The 23,856-nt window shown below is 41.5% G+C and overlaps 1 long non-coding RNA gene across 4 annotated transcripts in view; it reads left to right on the plus strand.

Annotated features, from left to right (window-relative positions):
- LOC130369438 (uncharacterized) overlaps positions 1 to 23,462 on the plus strand; it is a 175,285-nt gene extending 151,823 nt beyond the window's left edge. For all 4 annotated transcript variants that reach the window (XR_008892753.1, XR_008892751.1, XR_008892752.1 and 1 more), the window contains 3 exons: positions 13,659 to 13,724; positions 14,586 to 14,702; positions 23,356 to 23,462. This is a non-coding gene — a long non-coding RNA (uncharacterized LOC130369438). The remainder of the gene's footprint in view (positions 1 to 13,658; positions 13,725 to 14,585; positions 14,703 to 23,355) is intronic.
- The last annotated feature ends 394 nt before the right edge of the window (positions 23,463 to 23,856 follow it).

Consider the following 23,856-nt stretch of genomic DNA (forward strand, 5'->3'; position numbering starts at 1 on the left):
AGCTCTGTGTTTCAAAAAGAAAACTATTTCCTCTGTAGTATTCAGCAGCACTGTACTGGAAGGATTAACCCCTTAAGGCCAATTTTCACTGTAGGAGCCGGCCATTTTTTGCACATCTGACCACTGTCACTTTAAGCATTAATAACTCTGGGATGCTTTCATTTTTCATTCTGATTCCGAGATTGCTTTTTCGTGACATATTCTACTTTATGTTAGTGGTAAAATGTTGTCGATACTTGCATAATTTCTTGGTGAAAAATTCCAAAATTTGATGAAAAAATTGAAAATGTGGCATTTTTTTTTTTTACTTTGAAGCTCTCTGCTTATAAGGAAAATGAATATTCCAAATAAATTATATATTGATTCACATGTACAATATGTCTACTTTATGTTTGCATCATAAAGTTGACATGTTTTTACTTTTGGAAGACATCAGAAGCTTCAAAGTATAACAGCAATTTTCAAATTTTTAACAAAATTTTCAAAATCAAAATTTTTCAGGGACCAGTTCTGTTTTGAAGTGGATTAGAAGGGCCTTCATATTAGAAATACCCCACAAATGACCCCATTATAAAAACTGCACCTCTCAAAGTATTCAAAATGACATTTAAAAGGTTTGTTAACCCTTTAGGTGTTTCACAGGAATAGCAGCAAATTGAAGGAGAAAATTTAAAATCTTCATTTTTTACACTGGCATGTTCTTGTAGACCCAGTTATTGAATTTTTACAAGGGGTAAAAGGAGATAAATCTTTCTAAAATGTGTAACCCAATCTCTCTCGAGTAAGAAAATACCTCATATGTGTATGTCAAGTGTTTGTCGGGCGCAGTAGAGGGCTCAGAAGGGAAGGAGCGACAGTGGAATTTTGGAGAGTGAGTTTTTCTGAAATGGTTTTTGGGGGGCATGTCACATTTAGGAAGCCCCTATGGTGCCAGAACAACAACAACAACAACAAAAAAACCACATGGCATACTATTTTGGAAACTACACCCCTCAAGGCACGTAACAAGGGATAATAGGACAAAATGCCCCCCAAAATGTGTAACCCCATCTCTTCTGAGTATGGAAATACCCCATGTAAGGACGTAAAATGCTTTGCGGGTGAACTACAATGCTCAAAAGAGAAGGAGTCACATTTGGCTTTTGAAAAGCAAATTTTGCTGAAATGGTTTTTGGGGGGCATGTCCCATTTAGGAAGCCACTTTGGTGCCAGGACAGCAAAAAAAAAAAAAACCCCACATGGCATACTATTTTTGAAACTACACCCCTCAAGGCACATAACAAGGGGTACCCATAGGTGCTTGACGACTTTCGGTAAAGTTGGATGTGTAAAAGATTTTATTTTTCACTAAAATGCTAGTTTTCCCTCAAATTTTAAATTTTTAGAAGGGGTAATGGGACAAAATGCGCCCCAAAATTTGTAACCCCATCTCTTCTGAGAATGGAAATACCCCATGTGTGGACGTCAAGTGCTCTGCTGGCACACTACAATGCTCAGAAGAGGAGGAGCACCATTGAGCTTTTGGGAAAAAAAAAATTTTGGAATGGAAGTCAGGGGCCATGTGCGTTTACAAAGCCCCCCGTGGTGCCAGAACAGTGGACCCCCCCACATGTGACCCCATTTTGGAAACTACACCCCTCACAGAATTTAATAAGGGGTACAGTGAGTATTTACACCCACTGGCATTTGACAGATCTTTGGAACAGTGGGCTGTGCAAATGAAAAATTACATTTTTCATTTTCACGGACCACTGTCCCAAAAATCTGTCAGACACCTGTGGGGCATAAATGCTCACGGTACCCCTTATTACATTACATGAGGGGTGTAGTTTCCAAAATGGGGTCACATGTGGGTATTTCTTTTTTTGCGTTTATGTCAGAACCGCTGTAAAATCAGCCACCCCTGTGCAAATCACCAATTTAGGTCTCAAATGCACATAGTGCGCTCTCACTCCTGAGCCTTGTTGTGCACCCGCAGTGCATTTTACGCCCACATATGAGGTATTTCCGTACTCAGGAGAAATTGCGTTACAAATTTTGAGGGTCTTTTTTTCCTTTTAACGCTTGTGAAAATAAAAAGTATGGGGCAACGCCAGCATGTCAGTGTAAAAATATTTATCAAGCTGGTGTAGCCCCCAACTTTTCCTTTTCATAAGAGGTAAAAGGAGAAAAAGCCCCCCAAAATTTGTAGTGCAATTTCTCCCGAGTACGGAAATACCCCATATGTGGCCCTAAACTATTTCCTTGAAATACGACAGGGCTCCGAAGTTAGAGAGCTCCATGCGCATTTGAGGACTAAATTAGGGATTGCATAGGGGTAGACATAGGGGTATTCTACGCCAGTGATTCCCAAACAGGGTGCCTCCAGCTGTTGCTAAATTCCCAGCATGCCTGGACAGTCAGTGACTGGAAATGCTGGGAGTTGTTGTTTTGCAACAGCTGGAGGCTCCGTTTTGGAAACACTGCCATACAATACATTTTTCCTTTTTATTGGGGGGAACAGTGTAAGGGGGTGTATATGTAGTGTTTTACTCTTTATTATGTGTTAGTGTAGTGTAGTGTTTTTAGGGTACATTCACACTGGCGTGTTATGGTGAGTTTCCCGCTAGGAGTTTGTGCTGCGGCGGAAAATTTGAAGCAGGAAACTTACTGTAAACCGGCCTGTGTGAATGTACCCTGTAAGTTCACAGGGGGGGGAAACCTCCAGCTGTTTCAAAACTACAACTCCCAGCATGTACTGACAGACCGTGCATGCTGGGAGTTGTACTTTTGTAACAGCTGGAGGCACACTGGTTGGAAAACCTTCAGTTAGGTTCTGTTACCTAACTCAGTATTTTCCAACCAGTGTCCCTCCAGCTGTTGCAAAACTGCAACTCCCAGCATGTACTGATTGCCGAAGGGCATGCTGGGAGATGTAGTTATGCAATAGCTGGAGGTACGCAACTACAACTCCTAGCATGCCGAGACAGCTGTTTGGGCATGCTGGGATTTGCAGTTTTGCAACATCTGGAGGGCTACAGTTTTAGAGAACACTGCAAAGTGATCTCCAAACTGTGGTCCTCCAGCTGTTGCAAAACTACGAATCACAGCGTGCCCAGACAGCAAACAGCTGTTTGGGCATGCTAGGAGTTGTAGTTTTGCAAGATCTGGATCTGGATAGATACAGTTTAGAGACCACTGTATAATGGTCTCTAACTGTAGCCCTCCAGCTGTTGCAAAACTACATATTCTAGCATGCCCACACAGCTGTCTGGGCATGCTGGAAGTTGTAGTTTTGCAACATCTGGAGGGCTACAGTTAGAGACCACTGTATAGTGGTCTCAAACTGTACCCTTCAGATGTTGCTAAGCAACTCACCGGCTTCCGTATGATCCAGCCGCACGACATCGCCGCCCGCCGATCTCCATTGCCCGCAGCCTCCGTCACCTGCCCGGATGGGTAAGTGGATCTTTGGTGCCGGTCCCCGTTGTTTCCCCGTTCTGCCCCGCCTATTGTGGTTGGGCAGGACGGTGAAAATGAAAGTTAACCCTCCTGCCCCCGATCTGCTATTGATCGCCGCTTCTGGTGACCAATAGCAGTGATAGGAGGGGTGGCACCCCTGCCACCTCACTCCTATCCCTTCAGGGGGATCGTAGGTGTCTTAGACAACCGCAAGCCCCCTTATATTCCGGGTCACCATAGACCTGTAATGACCCAGAATCGCGCAAATCGCAAGTGTGAATTCACTTGCGATTTGCCACGATTGCCGACATGAGGGGGTCTGATGACCCCCCTGGGCGTTTGCACGGGATGCCTGCTGAATGATTTCAGCAGGCATCCCGGTCCGATCCCCGCCTGGTGCGCGGCGGGGGCCGGAATTCTCCATGACGTACGTGTACGTCATGGGTCCTTAAGTACCAGGGTGTCATGACGTACGTGTACGTCAAGGGTCCTTAAGAGGTTAAGATTTTTTAATAGCAGTCATATACAAATCTATTTAACTTTCTAGCACCATTTGATTAAAAAAAAAAAAAGTTTTCCACCGGAGTACCCCTTTAACATGTACAAAATTGTACACTACTTTGATGTACGTATGTGGTATGCACTTATGAGGGCATAAAATGTGCTACAGTACGCTTAAAGTATTTGAGTACAACAACAGCCGGTGAGTACTTTTGCTTGGCCTTTCACAGTATTTAGGCCCTTGACAGATTAACAGGTACAAAAGTACACTACTTAGATTCAGGTATGTGGTATGCACTTATGAGGGCAGAAAAATGCACTACAGTATGCTTAAAAAAACGTTTGAGTAAAACACCAGCTGGTGATTACTTTTGCCAGCACTTTCACAGTATCTAGGCCCTTAACAGCTTATATGCTACAAAATAGTACACTACTTAGATGAAGGTATGTGGTATGCACATGAGGGCAGAAAAATGTGCTACAGTAGACATGTGCCGAACCAAAAATTTAGTTTTTTTCATTATGTTCGTTTTTGTTATTAAATTTTTTTCGGTTCTGTGAATATTCGGGATGCTGTGCATTCCTCATGTTCAGTTTTCGGATGCATCCACAAAATTTTTTTTCGTTTTCGGATGCATTCGTTTAAAAACGGATACATTCGTTAAAAACAATGAATGCATTCGTTAATTCTGATTTTTGGTTCTGCACATGTCTAGTGATCCCTCAACATACAATGGTAATTTGTATGTTGAGGGATTCGTGCAATGTAAAAAAGTAAAGTCCTACTCACCTGTCCCCGCTGCTCCCGATGGTGTCCCCGAGCCTCCGCTGGGCTCTCCTAGTCCTCTTCGGTACTCCGCTGGGCTCTGCTGGGCTCTCCTGGTCTTCTCCGGTCCTCCGTTGTCTGCCGCAAGGCCTTACTGGGCCTCCGTAGTGATGTCATCACGTCGCTGCCTCACAACGTTCCTAATGGATGACAGGACGGCGTGTGCGACGGCGTCATGACGACGTCAGAGGGAGACCCGTATGAAGGCCCCGGACCAGCCCAGGACCCACCGGAGGAAGGCCCGGAGCAGCGCGGAAAGGGGAGTAAACCTGCCCATGCTGCTTCAACTGCTTCAACTGGTTTTTCCGTTTTTGCATTTTCGTTTTTTGCTCCTTGCCTTTAAAAAATCATAACTCTTTCAATTTTGTACCTAAAAATCCATATGATGGCTTATTTTTTGCGCCACCAATTCTACTTTGTAATGACATCAGTCATTTTGTCCAAAAATCTATGGTGAAACGGAAAAAAAAATTATTGTGCAACAAAATTGAAAAAAAAAAACGCCGTTATGTAACTTTTGGGGGCTTCCGTTTCTACGTAGTACATTTTTCGGTAAAAATGACACCTTATCTTTATTCTGTAGATTTTGTCGGACTTTGATTTTGATTTTGTCGGACTTCTGGAAAAAACCATAACTACATGCAGGAAAATTAATACGTTTAAAATTGTCATCTTTTGACCCCTATAACTTTTTTATTTTTCCATGTATGGGGCGGTATGAGGGCTCATTTTTTGCGCCGTGATCTGAAGTTTTTAACGGTACCATTTTTGCATTGATAGGACTTATTAAGTGACCAAAAATGCACTTTTTTGGACTTTGGAATTTTTTTGCGGGCACGCCATTGACCGAGCGGTTTAATTAATGATATATTTTTATAATTCGGACATTTCCACACTCGGTGATACCATATATGTTTATTTTTATTTTTATTTACACTGTGTTTTTTTTTTATGGGAAAAGGGGGGTGATTCAAATTTTTATAGGGGAGGAGTTAAATGATCTTTATTCACTATTTTTTTTCACTTTTTTTTGCAGTGTTATAGGTCCCATAGGGACCTATAACACTGCACACACTGATCTTCATCATTGATCACTGGTTTCTCATAGGAAACCAGTGATCGATGATTCTGCCGCATGACTGCTCATGCCTGGATCTCAGGCACTGAGCAGTCATTCGGCGATCGGACAGCGAGGAGGCAGGTAGGGGCCCTCCCGCTGTCCTGTAAGCTGTTCGGGATGCCGCGATTTCACCACGGCTATCCCGAACAGCCCACTGGGTTAACCGGCAGCTTTCACTTTGGGTTTTGGGCTCAGCTCTGAGCGCGCAGCTAAAGGGTTAATAGCGTGCGGCGCCGCGATCGGCACTGCGCGCTATTAGCGGCGGGTCCCGGCTTCACTATGACGCCGGGCCCGCCGTGATATGATGCGGGGTTACCGTGTAAACCCGCGTTATATCAGGAGAGCAGGACCAAGGACGTACCGGTACGTCCTTGGTCCTTAAGGGGTTAAACATTATGCGCTGCCGGATAGCAGTTGATGCATGGCCCCGACATTCTGTATACTGATAACGAATGCATTCATTGTTGGTTAACATGCATATTCGTTATGCGTTAGTTAACGAATGCATTCGTTAACTGTATATTCGTATTCGTATGCTTTTTCGTGATTTTGTAATTTTTTTTTTCGTGCATTCTTTTTGTAACGAACATCCGAAAACTGGAAAATTAGCTTCGTTCCGTGTTCGTTACGAAACGAATTGCACATGTCTATGCTACAGTACGCTTAAAAAAAAACTTATTTTTGCACAACACCAGCAGTACACAGCAGTGCTGGAGCACACAAAAGCTGTGTACTTAACCCAAAATTGCACACTGTCAAAGACTATTATGAATGGACTGCTGGGTATTATACCGTCTACATACTACAGTAGTATAACCAACAGATGATTTTTTGTGGAACAAAGACACAGAATTGCGCAGAAATTTTTTTTCTGCCTCCTCTGCTAAGGTTTATGAAGTTGAGGCAGCTTGTTGAAATGTATGAGGCAACACAGAGCTCTCTGCCCCTCTCTATAATACAGTGCTGTAGAAATTGACTGGGAGGTTAATGGCTGCAGTAAAAATCCTTTTCAGTGAAAAAAAGCACTGCTCTCTGTACACTAGAACGCTGATGTGACTAGGAGGTGAAACACTGCTTTAACCCCTACAGGACCCATGACGTAACGGTACGTCCCGACACCCTGGGTCTTAAGGACCAAGGACGTACAGTTACGTCATGGGCGGTTCTGGTCCCCGCCGTGCGCCGGGCGGGGATCGGACCGGGATGCCTGCTGAAATCATTCAGCAGGCATCCCGTGCAAATGCCCAGGGGGGTCATCAGACCCCCGCATGTCGGCGATCGCGGCAAATCGCAAGTGAATTCACACTTGCGATTTGCGCGATTCCGGGTCATTCCGGGTCTATAGTGACCCGGTGACCCGGAATGTAAGGGGGATCGCGGGTGTCTAAGACACCTAGGATCCCCCTGAAGCGATAGGAGTGAGGTGGCAGGGGTGCCACCCCTCCTATCCCTGCTATTGGTGGTCTAGACGCGACCACCAATAGCAGATCGGGGGCGGGGGGGTTTACTTTCATTTTCCCTGTCCTGCCCTCCCACAATAGGCGGGGCAGGACGGGGAAACGAAGGGGACCGGTGCCGAAGATCCACTTACCAATCCGGGCGGGCGACGGAGGCTACGGGTGAAGGAGATCGGCGGGCAGCGATGACGTGCGGCAGGATCCGACGGAAGCCGGTGAGTTGCCTAGCAACATCTGGAGGGTACAGTTTGAGACCATTATACAGTGGTCTCTAACTGTAGCCCTCCAGATGTTGCAAAACTACAACTCCCAGCATGCCCAGTGGACCCTAAACTGTAGGCCTCCAGATCTTGCAAAACTACAACTCCTAGCATGCTCAAACAACTGTTTGCTGTCAGGGCATGCTGGGAATTGTAGTTTTGCAACAGCTGGAGGACCACAGTTTGGAGATCACTTTGCAGTGTTCTCTAAAACTGTAGCCCTCCAAAACTGCAAATCCCAGCATTGTAGTTGCATACCTCCAGCTATTGCATAACTACATCTCCCAGCATGCCCTTCGGCGAACAGTACATGCTGGGAGTTGTAGTTTTGCAACAGCTGGAGGCACACTGGTTAGAAATACTGAGTTAGGTAACAGAACCTATCTGATGGTTTTCCAACCAGTGTGTCTCCAGCTGTTGCAAAAGTACAACTCCCAGCATGCACGGTATGTCAGTACATGCTGGGAGTTGTAGTTTTGAAACAGCTGGAGGTTTGCCCCCCCCATGTGAACGTACAGGGTACATTCACACAGGCAGGTTTACAGTAAGTTTCCTGCTTCAAGTTTGGTCTGCGGCAAATTTTTCGCCACAGCTCAAACTCCTAGCGAGAAACTCACCGTAACACGACAGTGCAAATGTACCCTAAAAACACTACACTAACACATAATAAAGAGTAAAACACTACATATACAGCCCCTTACACTGTCCCCCCCAATAAAAATGAAAACCGTATTGTATGGCAGTGTTTCCAAAACGGAGCCTCCAGCTGTTGCAAAACACCAACTCCCAGCATTTCCGGACAGCCACTGACTGTCCAGGCATGCTGGGAATTTAGCAACAGCTGGAGGCACCCAGTTTGGGAATCATTGGCGTAGAATACCCCTATGTCCACCCCTATGCAATCCCTAATTTAGTCCTCAAATGCGCATGGTGCTCTCTCACTTCGGAGCCCTGTCGTATTTCAAGGAAACAGTTTAGGGCCACATATGGGGTATCTCCGTACTCTGGAGAAATTGCACTACAAATTTTGGGGGGCTTTTTCTCCTTTTACCCATTATGAAAAGGAAAAGTTGGGGCTACACCAGCTTGTTAGTGTAAAAAAGTTAAACATTTTACACTAACATGCTGGTGTTGCCTTATACTTTTTATTTTCACAAGCGTTAAAAGGAAAAAAAGACCCCCAAAATTTGTAACGCAATTTCTCCTGAGTACAGAAATACCCCATATGTGGGTGTAAAATGCTCTGTGGGCTCAGGAGTGAGAGCGCACTATGTACATTTGAGGCCTAAATTGGTGCTTTGCACAGGGGTGGCTGATTTTACAGCGGATCTGACATAAACGCAAAAAAATAAATACCCACATGTGATCCCATTTTGGAAACTACACCCCTCACGTAATATAATAAGGGGTACAGTGAGCATTTAAGCCCCACAGGTGTCTGACAGATTTTTGGAACAGTTGTCTGTGAAAATGAAAAATTTTATTTTTAATTTGCCCAGCCCACTGTTCCAAAGTTCTGTCAAACGCCAGTGGGGTGTAAATACTCACTGCGCCCCTTATTAAATTCTGTGAGGGGTGTAGTTTCCAAAATAGGTTCCCATGTGGGGGGTCCACTGTTTTGGCACCACGGGGGGCTTTGTAAACGCACATGGCCCCTGACTTCCCTTCCAAACAATTTTTTTTCCCAAAAGCTCAATGGCGCTCCTTCTCTTCTGAGCATTGTAGTGCGCCAGCAGAGCACTTGACGTCCACACATGGGGTATTTCCATACTCAGAAGAGATGGGGTTACAAATTTTGGGGGTTTCTTCTGCTATTAACCCTTGCAAAAATGTGAAATTTGAGGGGAAACACACATTTTAGTGAAAAATATATATATATTTTTTACATATGCAAAAGTCGTGAAACCCCTGTGGGGTATTAAGGCTCACTTTATTCCTTGTTACGTTCCTCAAGGGGTCTAGTTTCCAAAATGGTATGCCATGTGTTTTTTTTTGCTGTTCTGGCACCAAAGGGGCTTCCTAAATGCGACATGCCCCCCGAGCAAAATTTGCTCTCAAAAAGCAAAATATGACTCCTTCTCTTCTGAGCATTGTAGTTCGCCCGTAGTGCACTTCAGGTCAACTTATGGGGTAACTCCAGCTCAGAAGAGATGGGCTTACAAATTTTGGGGGGTATTTTCTGCTATTAACCCTTGCAAAAATGTGAAAATTGGGGGGAAACACACATTTTAGTGAAAATTTTTTATTTTTTTTTACATATGCAAAAGTCGTGAAACACCTGTGGGGTATTAAGGCTCGCTTAATTCCTTGCTTCGTTCCTCAAGGGGTCTAGTTTTCAAAATGGTATGGCATGTGTTTTTTTTTTGCTGTTCTGGCACCATAGGGGCTTCCTAAATGCAAAATGCCCCCCAAAAATCATTTCAGAAAAACGTACGTGAGGTATTTGCTTACTCAAGAGAAATTGGGCTACAAATATAAGTATAAATTTTCTCCTTTTACCCCTTGTAAAAATTCAAAAATTGGGTCTACAAGAACATGCGAGTGTAAAAAATGAAGATTGTGAATTTTCTCCTTCACTTTGCTGATATTCCTGTGAAACACCTAAAGGGTTAAAACGCTGACTGAATGTCCTTTTGAATACTTTGGGGGTGCAGTTTTTATAATGGGGTCATTTGTGGGGTATTTCTAAGATGAAGACCCTTCAAATCCATGTCAAACCTGAACTGGTCCCTGAAAAATAGTGAGTTTGAAAATTTTGTGAAAAATTGGAAAATTGTTGCTGAACTTTGAAGCCCTCTGGTGTCTTCCAAAAGTAAAAACACGTCAATTTTATGATGCAAACATAAAGTAGACATATTGTATATGTGAATCAAAATTTTTTTTATTTGGAATATCAAAAGCTTCAAAGTTAGAAAAATGCAAAATTTTCACATTTTTCATCAATTTTTGGGATTTTTCACCAAGAAAGGATGCAAGTTACCACAAAATTTTACCACTATGTTAAAGTAGAATATGTCACGAAAAAACTATCTCGGAATCAGAATGATAACTTAAAGCATTCCAGAGTTATTAATGTTTAAAGTGACAGTGGTCAGATGTGCAAAAAACGCTCTGGTCCTAAGGTGTAAAATGGCCTGGTCCTTAAGGGGTTAAAAAGCTTTTCTGTGAAACACATACACACACACAAGCTGTCCGTCCTTTCTCTCTGCAGTGTAATGAATGAAGTGACTGGCCGCAATATGGCTGCTGATTTTATAGCGCTGTGATATCACAGGGGTGACTGGCTGCTGATAGGCTGCATCCTGCATGTGATTCAGGGTCATCCCTCCTACCCACCTTCCCGCCTTGCCTTCCCGCCTTCCAGGATTCCTTGCCCCATGTCCTCACATGTGGATCAGCCATTTTAGATGCCCTGGAGCCTGGACCGCACTGAATGGAGTTTAATGAAGCGGTAATAGAATTGCCGCAATATTCACAATTTTTGTGAATGGATTCTTTTTATGAAATTCGTAATGAATTTGGATTTGTCAGCTTCGATTCGCTCATCTCTAATGTACAGTTTATGCACCAGAGGCATTTTATCATCTTTAAACTGTGGTATACAGACCCTAGGGGAGATTTTTCAAAACCTGTATAGAGACATAGTAGGCAGTTGCCCATACTAAGCAATAGGATTGTTTATTTCAATTGTTTTTAAATGCCCCTGAATACTGAAAGAAGTAATCTGATTGGTTGCTATGGACAACTTCTCCACTCTTCCTCTACACAGGTTTTACACACATAAATCTTCCTGATAGTTTATACAATGTTCGCCAAAAATGTGCATAAATATGCATGCATTTTATTTTGGCATACATTTGGCAGGCTTATGTGTAATGACATGATAAAGAGTTTGGGTCAATAGACAGCCAACAGAACTTAAAGTAACTACATCTCTGGTTGACAGGATCTAAGGCTACCCCTGAGAATTCACCATAGCCCACTGCTAGCCGGATGGACTTGGCAGCCAGGGACCCACATTGTTTTTGAAGAATGTGATGTTAAAACTCAAATCAAATGGCCACAAACAAACAAAGGAAACTCTGCAGGTGGTAGAGTGATTGAAAAGCTAGGGTCAGAATCCAGGAGAGCACATACAGAGAAAATAAGGAGTCAACAGGTATGTAGTCAGAAGATAAAACCAGGAGAGCATGTATAAACAAGGTCAGCAGGTGAGGTAATAACTGGTACATGGTACAGTAGTCAGAAAACCAAACACAACAAGTCCTGAAAAAGAGCTTAAAGATCACAGAAATGACATGCACTTGAATATAGCACTGAGCAAAAGCCCTGATTGGCTTAGTGTCCAGGATCACTTACTGACATTCCTTATTCATAGGGTATGGAATATCTGATCACATGGGGACCGACTGCTGGGATCCCACATGGTCTCCAGAACTGTGCTTTGTCTCTCCCCACTGAGTGCATCGGCCTCCACCTTCTGAGACAATCTGGTATCGTCAGTGAAAGGCTACTCAGTCAATGACCAGCCACAGCGGTGTCCTGCCTTAGCCGGTGATTAGCTAAGCAGGCCGTCCTGTTGAGACTAGCTCATCTCTAAATGTATGGGCTGGAGCTCTTAGCAGATAGAAACAGGTCCCCCTCCTGGAGATCACAGGGGTCTATTGATTGGACCCCTTACAAACAGACTCTTATACATTTTAACAGGACACTTTAAAAGGCAGATGGCTGAAAGAAGAAGACAATATAGCGGGACCCAACTTGTAAGTATATTACAACATGTTAGCATTTCTTTTATCAACTAATTCAAGGGAACCCTGCAAAAATGCATACTATTTATTGTTACAATTTGAGTCAAGGACATGATGTGAAGAGAGCCATGCAATATAGCCAAATAAACCATTGGGAAATTAGTCATAGAATATGTTGTTATTTAGTTCATGTCATGTTGTAAATGTCGACTTGTAATAAGTGTGCTTTTAGCGGATTTCCATTTAATGATTCTGCTTTTAGAATGAGAATATGTGGAGTAGTTTCAATTCAGTACCATGGTTAGCTCCCCACCAAAAGCCTGTTCCTTGTTAGATGCTGGAAATAGTGAAACCCTTGATCTCCTAATGACCTCAGTATAGTTGGATTAAGATACAATTACTCCCACAGAACTCTCATAGCTTTTTGAAGTGTCTAATGGTAGACCAACGATTTTCATTTTTTCTTTTCTCAAATAGAGAGAAGGCCGGAAAAAGGCTTTCATGGACAATTTGTGTAGTGTAATAACTGATATCTCAATATATATTTCTCTGTGTTTTAAAAAAAAAGCCAGAAATGGATATAATTATATTAAAATTAAAAGGTCAAAATGGTTTTATGACTTGTAATGGGAACATTTAAAATGCTTTTTTTTACATGCTCCTTATATATCTTGTATGCTTTTATGGCATGCATAGTAGAACATTTAAAACCTGTTTTTCATTAATAATGCCACTCTTTTTCATGGATTTTATCAGGTATATCAGCTAACTTCCATTCACTTGACTAAAGCTGAGATATTACATACAGCCCATGGACAAAAGTGGCACTGTATTGGTGAAAAAAAAAATTAGACCTTGGTTCAGATTTACTTTTGGATTCTGACACCATTTTCACTACAATAACTGGTTTAAAATGCTGTGTCTGTCTGTCAAGGGACATTGTTTCGGCAAATGAACATGGCTTAAGATGCAACCCCATGCAACAAGTTTGAAGCCAGTTTAAGCCAACTAAGGAATTATGTTCTATATTAATATAGGAGTATGAGCCACTGTGACAAATGTGGCACATTGTTAGACTGTCTAGTTTAGGTTGGCTAAAAATTAGAGAGTTTTAGTAATGTGAGCCCATATGTTCACATACAGCTCCTTTAATACTATGTTGCAAAAGTCTATAGTGTGTGAAGAATATATCAGGTATGGTACAAAAAAGAGAGTATGTGCTGTACATCAATGCTCATAAAGGCTGTGATCCTATAGGCTCTAAATCCCATATTTCCCTGTCTTCTTTTGCATGTTTCTAAGGATGAAGGGGAGCTAATCTTGACATTTTGCACATCTGATCATCATACTACTCTGCTATTCTTGAAGGTATTACTGTGGAGAAGAAAAATTGTGTGATAATTTCATCTCTGCTACATCTAAATGTACTGGCAACATCAAGTCCCCTTGACTAAGTGAATCCCTATCCATAAGACAAGGCAGAGGGGATATGCTAGAAACATTTATAAACAAAGTGAATTAACATGATAAAGGAGGAGAGTATATTTAAAAGAAGAAAAAAAGAGCACATAGCTTTAAATTAGAGGGACAAAGGTTTCTGCAGTTATATCAGGAAGTATTACTTTACTGAGAGAGTAGTGGATGCATGGAATAGTCTTCCTGCAGAAGTGGTAGCTGGAAATACAGTGAAGGAGTTTAAGCATGTATGGGATAGGCATAAGGTTATCCTTCATATAAGATAGAGATAGGTTTAAGGCTATCCTTCATATAATTGCTGATCCTTATCATCAGAAGAATCAAAAAAATAGATCCATTTTGTTAACAGTTCCTTTTCTCTTAGTAAAATATAATTGAAATCTGAATTTAAAGCCTTCCATCTTAAAAAATAAAATAAAAATAGAATAGTAATAATTAGAAATTTCCTTAAGGAATTTTTTAAATAATTGTCTACTGAGAAGTTAAAGGAAAAAGAGAGTTTATCCAAAGTCTGGAATGTAAACAGCCTTAGACATCATGGGAAATCTCTTAGACATGTTTAGGTGTTCAATATCTTAATAATAGTTTATATTTTAAGTTAAATTGGACTAAACCACCTCAAACCAGGTGTCCCTAATGTTTAATCTGAAATAAAATTCAGATTGCAATTGCTAAATAAATCATGTTTGAAGGTAGTTTAAAAAATTGTTTTTTAAAACAGTGTTTCAAATGTACTTTTACTATGGTGAAAAGGATGTTTTTGAAAGAGGAAAAGCAGGTTGTCTGTAGACAACAGTTAAATTCAAAAGCTATGCAGGATTCCAAAGCCGGGTCTCCCTGAGATAAGAAGACTCCATTTGCTGGCTCCAGGTAATAAATATTCTGTCAGTTTCTTACTGATTCCCCTATTCAATTGTCTCTCTGCATTAGCTGCCCTCACAAGCTTTATGCTTCCAGGGTTGCAGTGTTTAAACTTTTCTTCTGACTTCATTGAGTTTTATAGATTTTCCTGTCTGGGAAAAAATAGGTATTTCTGAAGTCTCTGTCTGTGTTGTGGGATATTTGTCCTATAAAGGATTTTATAGGTGTGCAGAGAATGAAATAGGATCTAATGCCAATAAGTACAGCCAAGGAGAGAATCTGATTTTCAGCCGACAGTTGTTTGCATTGGGAATTAAGGGTCTATATACTTTCCTCCAGCAGTTTGGTTTGGTTTTGCCGGTTAATGATCCTCTTCATATTGTTTTATGGTCAATGGCAGTTCATCATCTCTCTCCTATTTTACTTTTCAACAATACTGAGGGGAAACATCGACAACTGGAAATGACTTCAATTTCAAGTCACTACTGTCATTTCCACAGTTTGCTCTTCAAGCCATTTCATAAACAATTTTAATGTGGTTCTTGCTATAAAGTAAAGCAATAATACATTTAATACTATGCAAACACCAAACATTCACTTGACATAGAAGGATGTGAAGCATGTCGGCTAGATGGAGAATGTTGCTAGAAACTAGGGTATAAAAAGCTAAAATGAAAAAGTGCCTTTTTGTACAAAACTGTACTATTGCTCCCCATGCCATCAGAGTCTAACAATATGTAGGCCAAAAACTTAGTTTCCTATAATGCATTGAGATAGAAAGGTAAACACTAAACCATTAAGAAAATATGAAAATCTTATTTTTAAATATATAAATTAAATCTTATTTGTAGGATTAGAAAAAACATAGCTGGTTTCTTCCAGAAGCAGCACCACTCCTGTCGAAGTGTTATGTCTGGTGCTGCAGATCAATTATACAAAAGTAAACGGGGCTGTCCTACAATACTTTACTCAACCTGAGGACAGGGATGGTGCCATTTTTGGAAAAAAAACTGTTTTGGAAGAAATCATGTTTTTTTCTGATCCTGTACAATTCCTTGAAACATAATATAATATATATTTAAAACTTAAGACTTAAAACTAATTAAAAAAAATACAGCTCAAGACATAAAAAAATCACAGTCTCATCAATGAAAAAAATGGTATGTAATCTGGTGAGGAAAGAATCAAAAGATTCTCATTTCTAATCCTTATATACTAACATAAAAAATGTCACAAAAACCAAACTTTCCCCTACAAATTTGTTGTTTATAACACATAAATTGTCATGCTAAATTTGATTGTTTTTGTGGTTTCTCGTACAGTTCCCCTCAAAAAACTACCCCATGAAACATATGTGAGCTACTCTCCCATCTTACTCAAGGAAACTAGTTCCTTTGTGTTCTGAAACTATCCCTCCCCACTGATTCATATGCAAGATGCAATTTATTCTCTTTTTTTGTTTTGTACTGGATGTTTCTGTATTATTCACTTCCCCCCTTCATCTACAAATAAAGGGGGCATTTATTTTTTCCCCATAAAAGTCACATCATAAAAGCGACAAATGCTGTGCGCCATGACTTTATAGGCCAAATTGGGCTTTGATAAAAGACCCCCAAAGAGTTTAAAAAACAAAAAAAAATTGTTATCTTTGTAAGAAAACTCCTTGAATGCCCGGGAAGTAACTCACTGCCTCATTGTCCTTTTTTCATTGTCCAACGTTTGTTGTGTCTATCTTCAATAGGATGGTCAGGGTACAGTAGCCCTTCTGGCCAACCCTGCTAGTGGTCTAGGGGAGGTGTGTGTGTGTTGCCTTCTGGTAACTCACCTCCCTGCAACCCCGGGCATCATGGCTTCGGCTAAGATGCCATCAGTATATAGCTCCTTGGCTGACACCTTGGTTAACACCTAGGTTGATGCCGGGAGCACTTGTGGTCCCTTAGTAGCTTAGGTGAAAAGGGAAATCGAACGCGGACCCTTGCAGGTGCCTTCCAGCCTAAGGGGAAAGAGTAGGTTTGTTGTGGGGCCTCTCTTCTTTTGGAGAAGGGCTTGCGATGGACCATATCCTCGTGCAAGGTTTTTTAGTGTGACTTTCTTGCACTTTTTCTAACATTTGGGTGATAGATAGCACGTTCCTCATCTCTAAAAAATTAAATAAAAAACTCCTTGAATCATCCAATGGATATACCTCCCACAAATATCGGTATAAAGAAATCAAATTTGTAGATACACTGGATATACTACATCACCAGTATAGAACTAAGGAAATGCTGAAAACATGACCTATTGAGGTTATGTGAATTTCATAGTTGAGAAACACTAATATACGGCATAAGTATCTGTACATTTATATCAAACTAGATATATTAACCCCTTAACAACAATGGATGTATATTTAAGTCCATTGCCGACTCCCGATACATGAAGGCACTCAGGAGCTGAGGGCACTTCATACCTGGTGGGTCCCGGTTGCTATCAGCAACCAGGACCCCCAGCTAATACTGGACATCGGCGATTGGGTTGATGTCCGGTATAAATCCTTTAGATAAAAGTTGATCACGGCATCTAAAACAGGAGAAAACACCTGCCGGTTAGCTCAGCTGGCTGTTTGGGCCTGCTGCGGTGAGGGTACTTACCTGCCTCCTTGTCGCCCAATCAGTTATCTGCTGCTCCATGCCTGCTCAACAGGCTGTAGCAGCAGAGCACTGATAACACTGATCAATGCTATGCTATGGCATAGCATTGAACACTGTATGCAATCACAAGATTGCATGTAATAGTTCCCTAAGGGGACTAGAAAATAGTGTTAAAAAAAGTTGATAAATGTGATTTAACCCTTTCCTTAATAAAAGTTTGAATCACCACCCTTTTCCCATTTAAAAAATGAAAATAAAAATAAACATAAACATATGTGGTACCGCTTCTTTCGTAAATGTTCAAACTATAAAAATATAATGTTAATTAAACTGCAAGGTCAATGGCATACACATAAAAAAACATTCCAAAGTCCAAAATTCCATATTTTTGGTCACTTTGTTTACCCTAATAAAATGTATAAAAGGCGATCAAAAAGTCCCATCAAAACAAAAATGGCACTGTTAAAATCTTCAGATCATGGCACAAAAATAAGCCCTCATTCCACCCTGTATGCCGAAAAATAAAAAAGTTATGGGGGTCAGAAGAGGACATTTTTAAACGTACTAATATTCATTCAAACAGTTATCCTTTTTTTTTACAGAAGTAAAACAAAATCAAACCTATATAAGTTAGGTATCATTTTAACCATTATGGACCTACAGAATAATGATAAAGTGTTATGTTTACCGAAAAAGTTACAAAATGCCTTTTTTTTTTGCCCCACAAAGATTTTTTGGGGGGTTTCACCATAGATTTTGTGGTGAAATGATTGATGTCATTACAAAGTACAATTAGTGGCGCAGAAAAACAAGTCTTCATATGGGTCTGTAGTTGCAAAATTGATTTTTAGAAGGGGATGAGCAAAAAAACGAAAGTTAGTTCTTCCAGCACTAATCATTTTAAGTTTTGGTCACATCAGTAAATTCAGCACAAAATAAAGCATTAATAAAAATGACACTACCACTTGGACAGGTGTCAATGGCTTGAACTTTCAAACTGTTTACTATGAAATAGAATATCTCCTAGAGAAGACAAGATGCAAAAATTCAAATGACTATAATGTGTATTAAAAACACCAAGTAATTCAATTAATTCCAAAATGTAAAGTTTGCCAAATGAACACCAAATTTTGGCTTTATGAAGAAATTTTAGGATTTGTAAGCATGACATATTTAGACACACAGCTCATTTGTTTCAAATGGTTGGAAAATGTATAATAGATATTTGGGATACTAGTGACAGATTAAGAGAAAACATATCCTTTTAACTCTTTAACCTGTTGGGGATGAAGGGCGTACAGGTACGCCCTTGCGTCCCGGTACTTAAAGGGGTTATCCATATATATATATATATATATATATATATATATATATATATATATATATAAATTCCAGCAATAAGTCCAGCAGCACTCACGGGATCAAGTAAAAAAAACTTTTTACTTGATCCCGTGAGTGCTGCTGGACTTATTGCTGGAATTTATGGATGTGGTCTGCGACTGGGACCACGTTTCTTGCCTATTGCACCCGGACTACTGTCTCAAGACCTTTAGTGGCTGTGCTGTCCTCCGCCATTTGGAGATATATATATATATATATATATATATAGGTAAAAGGTATAGTGGAGAGCAGCACTCCTAATCTTTAGATGCTGGTGCAGGCAGCCCTCCAGGTGATATGAATATGTATATTTGCCTTATCAAGCGTTTTTATGGTTATTACCATGTGTTTTTAATGCGCACAGAGATTTTAACCACTGTAGTATACTGACGACTTAATTGTTGTCCTTATGGATTGCACTTTATTATATTTGCACTTTTTGATGATTCACTATTTTGTATGTTTTCTTAATTGCTTTTTGATATTTATTGTAATTGTTTTCTAATTGAATACAACATATATACTGGATTGTTCAGTCACTCTGTATGCTTGAAAAAGGCTGCACTGGCAGCAGAAACGTTGCATCTGTAACTTTTGATGGATTAAAGCTACCACTACTTTTTTCACTATATTTGAGTGCTGCAACCATTTTTTTCTGCCTATATATATATATATATATATATATATATATATATATATAAATATATATATATATATGTATATATATATATATATATATATATATATATATATATATATATATATATCAACTGGCTCTAGAAAGTAAAACAGATTTGTAAATTACTTCTATTAAAAAATCTTAATCCTTTCAGTACTTATGAGCTGATGAAGTTGAGTTGTTCTTTTCTGTCTAAGTGCTCTCTGATGACACCTGTCTCGGGAACTGCCCAGTTTAGAAGCAAATCCCCATAGCAAACCTCTTCTGCTCTGTGCAGTTCCCAAGACAAGCAGAGATGTCAGCAGAGAGCACTGTTGCCAGACAGAAAACAACAACTTAACTTCAGCAGCTGATAATTATTGAAAGGATTAATATTTTTTAATAGAAGCAATTTACAAATCTGTTTAAATTTCTGGAGCCAGTTGATATATATATAAAAAAACGTTTTTTTCCTGGAATACCCCTTTAACTCCTTGGGGACGAAGGGCGTATGCATACGCCCTTCGATTTGCGATTTGCTTCGACCTGCGATTTGCTGCGATCCGGGCAAATCGGCTCACTGGTGACCCGATCTCCCGGAAAATAAGACTGATCGGAGCTGTCAGAGCCAGCTCCGACCCCACCTAAAGGATAGGAGCGAGGTGGCAGTGTTGCCACCCCCTCCTATCCCCTGCCATTGGTCAGTCAGGCTGACCACCAATGGCAGGAGGGGGGCGGGGGGGTTAGAGTTCATTTCCCTCGCTCTGGCCACCGATCGGAAGTCGGTACAGAGCGGGGGAACACGGGCGGAGAGGGGGGTACATAGCCCGGCTTACCCGGACCTTTGGAGGCGGCGGAGGCAGCATCCCGGAGCAGCAGCGCAAGCAGGAGGAGCGGCGGCCGGAAAGTGCGGCTGAGAAGGCTGCAGTGAAGATCGCGATAAGTGATCTTCCCTGTGGCCTTCTAAAAGTTGCAAAACTACAACTCCCAGCATGCCCAGACAGCCAAAGGCTGTCTGGGCATGCTGGGAGATGTAGTTTTGCAACATCTGGAGGGTCACAGTTTGGAGACCACTGTGTAGTGGTCTCTAAACTGTGGTCCTCCAGATCTTGCAAAACTACAACTTTCAGTATGCCCAGACAGTCAGTGATACTGGGCGTGTAGTTCTGCAATATCTGGCCCTTCAGATGTTGCAGAACTACAACTCCCAGCATGCCTGGATAGTCTGGGCATGCTTGGAGTTGTAGTTTTGCAACATCTGGAGGTCTACAGTTTGGAGGCCACTATTCTTCCCCAGTTGTTGAATAACTACAACTCCTAGCATGGCCAGACTGTCCAGGCATGCTGGGAGTTGTAGTTCTGCAACATCTGAAGGGCCAGATATTGCAGAACTACACGCCCAGCATCCCTGACTGCCTGGCCGTGCTGGGAATTGTAGTTTTGCAACAGCTGTAGGCACACTGGTTGGGAAAAACTGAGCTAGAGTCTGTTTCCTAACTCAGTGATTCCAACCCGTGTGCCTCCAGCAAAACTACAACTCCCAGAGTGCACTGACAGACCGTACATGCTGGGAGTTGTAGTCTTGCAACAGCTGGAGGCACATGGGTCGGAATCACTGAGCTAGAGTCTGTTTTCTAACTCAGTGGTTCCCCACCAGTGTGCCTACAGCTGTTGCACAACTACAACTCCCAGCATGTACGGTCTGTCAGTGCATTCTGGAAGTTGTCATTTTGCCACAGCTGAAGGTTTGGGGCGCCCCCCCCCCCCCCCCCCCCATGTGAATGTACAGGGTACATTCACACGGGCAGGTTTACAGTGGGTTTCCTTCAAGGAAACTTACTGTGAACCCCTGCCTGTGTGAATGTACCCTAAAAACACTACACTAACAAATAATAAAAAGTAAAACACTACATATATACCCCCTTACACGTCGCCCGACCCCCCCCCCCCCAATAAAAATTAAAAACGTCTTATACGGCAGTGTTTCCTAAACGGCGCCTTCAGCTGTTGCAAAACCACAACTCCCAGTGTTGCTGGACAGCCATAGACTATCCTGGCAGGCTGGGAGTCTTGCAACAGCTGGAGGCCCCCTGTTTGGGAAACACTGCTGTAGGGTTTTGGTGGAGACAAGCCCCATCCTTGTAACCGGGTCCACCACTATTGCAAATTTCTTATTCAGGCCTCAAATGCGCATGGAGCTCTCTCACTTCAGAGCCCTGTCGTATTTCAAGGCAACAGTTTAGGGCCACATATAGGATATTTCCGTACTCGGGAGAAATTGCGTTACATTTTGGGGGGATTTTTCTCCCATTACCCTTTGTAGAAATGGAAAATTTGGGAAAAAAAACTGCACTATAGTGAAATTATTTTTTTTCATTTACACTTCAGAATTTAACAAAAAGTCGTCAAACACCTGTGGGGTGTAAAGGCTCACCTGACCCCTTGTTATGTGCCTTGAGGGGTGTAGTTTCCAAAATAGTATGCCATGTGTTTTTTTTTTGCTGTTCTGGCACCATAGGGGCTTCCTAAATGTGACATGCCCCCAAAAACCATTTCAGCAAAATTCACTCTCCAAAATCCCATTGTCGCTCCTTCCCTTCTGAGCCCCCTACTGCGCCCGCCGAACACTTTTTCTCGTAATCGGATGATCCGTTACATTTCTCTATTGATGCACTGGACTCCGCTACTTAGAGCCCAGAGGAACCTGGATGCTGCGACCTCCCTCTCCAAACTCAAAGTGACTACAGATGTTATGCTCTGAGCATAACACCGTAAGGTAAGGGACCATCCTGCTGGCCCATTTATTACTATCAACACACAAAGTTACCCTATTTACCTGCACGAGGTGCGCACCGTTTTTTTCTTTTTTTTCTCTCTTGTACCCCGCCGAACACTTGACATACACATATGAGGTATTTCCATACTCGAGAGAAATTGGGTTACACATTTTGGGGGGCTTTTTCTCCTATTACCCCTTGTAAATTTTCAAAAACTGGGTCTACAAGAACATGCGAGTGTAAAAAAGGAAGATTTGGAATTTTCTCCTTCACTTTCCTGCTATTCCTGTGAAACACCTAAAGGGTTAACAAACTTACTGAATGTCATTTTGAATACTTTGAGGGGTGCAGTTTTTATAATGTGGTAATTTATGGGGTATTTCTAATATGAAGGCCCTTCAAATCCACTTCAAAACTGATCTGGTCCCTGAAAAATTCCGATTTTGAAAATTTTGTGAAAAATTAGAACATTTCTTCTGAACTTTTAAGCCCTCTGATGTCTTCCAAAAGTAAAACATGTCAACTTTACGATGCCAACATAAAGTAGACATATTGTATTTGTAAATCAATATATAATTCATTTGGAATGTCTGTTTTCCTTACAAGCAGAGAGCTTCAAAGTTAGAAAAATGCTAAATTTTAAATTTTTTCATCAAATTTTGGAATTTTTCACCAAGAAATGATGCAAGTATCAACAAAAATTTACCACTAACATAAAGTAGAATATGTCACGAATAAACAATCTCGGAATCAGAATGAAAAGTAAAAGCATCCCAGAGTTATTAATGCTTAAATTGACAGTGGTCAGAATTGCAAAAAATGCTCCCGTCCTTAGGGTTATAATGGGCTCGGTCCCCAAGGAGTTAAGTACTAAGGGCGTACATGCTACCCACATCATTTCTTGTACAATGGTTAGGGAATGTTCAAATGAAAGCTAGGCTTTAGGACTACTACTTTCTTTTCTTTTAGGGTAGGGACACACATGCTGTATTTTGCTGCATATTTCCTGCTGCGTAAATGCTTTTCCTATTGAAGTCAATGGGTAGCAATATCAGATGCATATTTTGCTACCCATTGACTTTAATGAGAATAAAAATCTGGCACTGTGATCCGATCCTTAATTTTTATTTTTTATTTTAATTAATGTTTAGCAAGAGACAAAACAAAAGTAAAAAAATACAAGTCAATGGCATTGAAACTTTTTTTTTTTTAAGGAAGAAGTCCAGGATCAAGACCCATAATCAGACTATGTTGGACCCAGAAATAAAGAAAGAAAATGTTTGGGGCCTGGCCACGTAGTATTTCAATAAAGTTTTCTTAACCTCTTCAGGACATAGGGCGTATGGATACGCCCTGCATCCCGAGTCCTTAAGGACCGAGGGCGTATCCATACGCCCGTGGGAATTCCGGCCCCCACCGCTAGCCGGTTGGGGACCGGAGCCGGATGCCTGCTGAAATCGTTCAGCAGGCATCCCGGCATATCGCCCAGGGGGGTCATTATGCCCCCCCATGTCGGCGATCGCCGCAGATCGCTGGACAATTCAGTCCAGCGATCTGCGGCGATTCCGGGTCAATCGGGTCTCCGGTGACCCGGTGACCCGGAATTACTGGCTGTTCGGGGCCGTCTCTGACGGCCCCGAACAGCCAGAGCCTGCAGGGGTGAGGTGGCACTGGTGCCACCTCACGATCGCCCTGATTCGTCGGCCGGATTACCG

This window comes from Hyla sarda, chromosome 4 (assembly GCF_029499605.1).
Source record: "Hyla sarda isolate aHylSar1 chromosome 4, aHylSar1.hap1, whole genome shotgun sequence".
Classification (NCBI taxonomy): domain Eukaryota; kingdom Metazoa; phylum Chordata; class Amphibia; order Anura; family Hylidae; genus Hyla; species Hyla sarda.